The following is a 4,185-nucleotide window of genomic DNA, read 5'->3' on the forward strand; positions in this document are numbered from 1 at the left end:
AAACCCTAGGCCTCTGGTGTGTTATATAAACCGAGGCCAGGCTAGTCAATAGATATCGGATATTCATTAGATCAATCTCGTGGTAGACACATGTACTCTGTACTACACCCCATATGAATATAATCAAAAGCAGGATGTAGGGTTTTACCTCCATCAAGAGGGCCCGAACCTAGGTAAAATCCCGTGTCCATGTTACCATCACTCCAAGACGCCTAGCTTAGGACCCCTACTACGAGATATGCCGGATATTGAACCGACAGGGGGGTGTTGAATATATGTGTTGCATGTATATTTGTATCTCCTGGTCCACCTCCTAGTTGTGCATAGTTGAGGTTGAGGCCTACTTGTACTCTATATATACGTGCACCTCCACCCAATCAATACAACGAGTATTGCATTGCCAAACCATCCTTCTACAACATCATCCCGCGAGGCGGAGTATGTGGCAGTAGCGAGTGGTGCTTGTCAAGGGGTCTGGCTCAGAAGATTGCTCGGAGAAATGACAGGGCAAGCTCTGGCCATGTTCGACCTTATGGTTGATAACCAGCCAGCTATCACACTGAGCAAAAATCTGGTGCATCACGACCGGAGTAAGCATATCGATGTTAAGTACCACTTTATCAGGGAGTGCGTCGAGGAAGGAAGAGCTGACGTGAAACACATTGGAACAACTGATCAACTTGCAGATCTTCTGACCAAGGCATTGGGGCGCACCAGATTGGTTGATATGAGGAAGATGCTCGGTGTAGTTGAAGTGAAGGCTGTGCAACGGGCTTAAGGGGGTGATTTGTTAGCAAATAATCCCATTGGGCTGTTAGTTATCCTCTAGTTTTCTATTGGCTAAAATAAAGGGCCATGCAGCGTGGAATCTGTTCCTGACTTGGTGTAGCTTCAGACTTTCAGTTAGTTTGTTTAGCTGAGCCGTCACAGGTGGATCGTGGGATGGCACGATTATAAACGTATGACGGCCACACCCTAGCGATCGGGAGGACGTGGGATGGCGCGTCCGATCCACCCGCTTGTGGACTGGGTACTTTGTTCTTTCTGTTCTAAAGTACAAATAATGAGAAAGGAGAAAAGGCTGCATGCAGTACGCAGCATAAAATATCCAGTGTCCAGGCTTCCAGCAAGTTCAGAGTTTCTCTCTGAAACAATACACTGACCGGCCGATGAAGAAACCGTGAAGATTGTCGTCCACCAGCTAAGTTGAGTTCCTCCATGATGCTATGTATTTAGTCTGCTTTAGCACACTAAGAAGTGGCAGCATAGGCTGGTAGTCCAGGAGCGATACGTTGATCCGGCAAGGATTGAAGATCATGAGGAGCTCTTATGTTTGGATTAGAGAGGGGTTGTTGGAAATTATCAAAACTTTCCTAAGTCATGAGGCAAGCTTACCAGTTTAGTATATTTCCATATTATGTTAGAAGCGTAAGTGCTAGTTAGCCGTGCGTGAGTTTGTGTCCAATTCCTGACTATGCCCCCGTATAAACAGGGTTGTATGTGTAAGCACCCAAAAAATCAAAAAGAAATTAGAGTGTACGAGATGTACCCTCAGCCAAAGTTATACGTGCATCCGGGTCAAAAAAAGTTATGCGTGCATGGGTTCGCGAGTATTTGATGTAATCGATATTGAGAACGGAACCCAACAAGGATGGTATGCATAAGGGAATAAGCAATATTTCTTATTGATTTCGTTAAATCAACAGACATTACATCGTCTTATACATCCATTGATAAGATCCAAAATAAGATAGAAAGAAACATTACAAAAGAGATGAACGTACGGAGGATGTAAAATAAGGATTGATCATCATAGCCTACAAATTCAAAAATTATTTCCAAATAAATAAAGGAAAAATCGTCTCATATCATTCATGATAAAACTAGTAGTACTAGTCATATTGGAAGCATGCAGACATTAATTTTGGGAAATGGCTGGCTGGATGTACAGACCCAAGCATCGAACCTAGCTTCATTCGTTCTCTGAACCTTAAACCTGCACAAATAAAGCAAAGGTAATGTTGTAGTTAAAAAGCAATACAATTAATAAAAGATTACAAGAGAGTACAGATATAACAATTTAAAACTCTGTAATTTGTCAAGCTTATTTAGTGCATTAATAGTTTTTCTGTTCCATTCATACCCATTGGTTTTCAGCATGTCTCACACAGATAAAGTAGAGATGTTAACGGATGTCAATTTTCTGGAGATGATGAGATATATGCTTCTCCATAAACAGGTTTGAACTTCAATGCATAGTAAATATATCAAAGTAAAACATAAGCCAAAGATACAAGGCTCTTTATCATATATTCAACTTACAGCTTGTGGGGTGTAGAATGCATGAATATCAAGCTGCCTATAATTCTCAAAGCTCGTCACGATCTGGGGAAACTTGTACTTGATAATACCACGAGCCATGGATAATTTTCCAGTCCCGCCTACGATTGCCCACTCACCGGTAGCCTCAGGGCCAATCATCCCCATCACTTGTAGGGTAGATCTTTTGTACCTACTCCAGATTTACAACAGCAGAAAATATATCAAAGGAGTGACCGGAAGGGTATATCAGTATTTGTAAATAACATCATGAAAACCTGATCATTACATAACCTATGAAAGTACGTGTGTGGAACATATTTGAAATCAAGGTTAATGTTTACATTTTTCCAAGGGAAAGCCATAGTGAAGGTGTAATAATGCTGGCATTAGGAAATAGAGAACAAACTTACAAGGAGAAATCACCATGTAATCTAGTATGTAATGCTTACTAAAAATGCCAGTGGCTTATTAAATTATTACCTGGAGTCCTGCTCCTGAAAGACCATGCTGAACGGAGAAAACCAACCATGGCCCGCCTGGTTAGCTTGGATGTGGAGTCCTTTCGCGCGAGCAATAATGTTTCCATCCGACTGAGGAGCATCGAGTAGCGGCCAGTCGTTAACGCCTGTTGTGCCAAACCCATTAGCAAAGCTGGAACCGACTATCTGTTCTTGGTTATGGTTTGGTCCTGCAGAAATTTGGTGGAGGTACAAGGACAGATTGATCTCTTTCTCACAACTACTCTTACACAACCCTACACAACTCTCACACAAAAGAGCAGTAGTAAACGTGGCTATGGCTAACTGAGAGATGAAAAGGAAAACCAGGACATGGCTAGCATAGGCCATTGCAAGGATTGTTAATCCGAGTGCGAGAGGATTTTATCAATGTCTAGTTATCTTTGGGTGTGGAGATATATGTAGAGGATGGGCTTTCTTTATAGAGTAGAAAGTCCACTATAGGCTGCTATGTACTGTTTCCCTGTAGACCAGCAACAACGGGGTTAGGCAGTCAAGCAAATTATGTTGATGGTCAGAACTAATTCGTTTTTTCATGTGATTAATTTTATACAGATACCATGCAGGAGGAGTGGGTCGTTGGAGTTTTGCATCTTAATTATCAAGCACTTATTACACTTACTGTCCCCATTATCTAGAGAAACTTATTGTCCCTGAGGCATGTCAAATTTCTGGATGTTTATAACACCCTAGAACTACGAAGAAAGGGAGAGGCTACAGTCAATGAAGAACAATATCTTTTCTTTCCTAACTCAGGCTTGACAAACGAAATAACGGTCGAGGATATAACAAATAATGGACATTTCACCTCTTTCAGTTTGCTAGTGAGGTGAAGATAATTTAGTTTTGACAGAACACACATAGTTCATTTCACGCCTTATTGAGGATGGTAATTTTTTCTCATGGACTCGTAGTTCAAGAGTTACAGAGGACATTTTTTATTCAGGAGGAATTCAGTTTTCCTATGGAGTTACTAGAGAAAACACATGGACACACATGAAGATAAGTGCGTATCAATACTCAGTAGAGGTAAGCATACAACGAATCGATTTTCTGTGAGATCTATTGTGTTTCTTTCCTGACATATGGGATATAGAAGAAAGACCTATGATGAAGTCAAGGTCTAATATGCAACCTTTCCAGGATGCTGCACATGAAACTGAAAAGTAAACGAAGAGCTCCTGACACTATGTTTCCAGCTAAGTACAAAGCCAATGGCCATCAGATTCACCATTCACATATCGTCTCGCTGGAACTCCCAGTGAACGATGTTACTGATTTGTTGAAAAGACAGGGGATAAGCTATCAGTAATACCTGAATACGTAATAATATTATTTTCAAGTG

The 4,185-nt window shown here is 41.1% G+C and overlaps 1 long non-coding RNA gene across 1 annotated transcript; it reads right to left on the reverse strand.

Moving 5' to 3' along the window:
* Positions 1-1,048: 1,048 nt before the first annotated feature.
* LOC141041926 (uncharacterized) lies at positions 1,049-3,818 on the reverse strand. Its single transcript, XR_012203702.1, has 3 exons — positions 2,803-3,818; positions 2,323-2,512; positions 1,049-1,996 (listed from the first exon to the last, which is right to left on the reverse strand). It is a non-coding gene; the product is annotated as an uncharacterized lncRNA (long non-coding RNA).
* Positions 3,819-4,185: the final 367 nt, after the last annotated feature.

The sequence above is a fragment of the Aegilops tauschii genome, chromosome 2 (assembly GCF_002575655.3).
Source record: "Aegilops tauschii subsp. strangulata cultivar AL8/78 chromosome 2, Aet v6.0, whole genome shotgun sequence".
Taxonomy (NCBI): Eukaryota; Viridiplantae; Streptophyta; class Magnoliopsida; order Poales; family Poaceae; genus Aegilops; species Aegilops tauschii.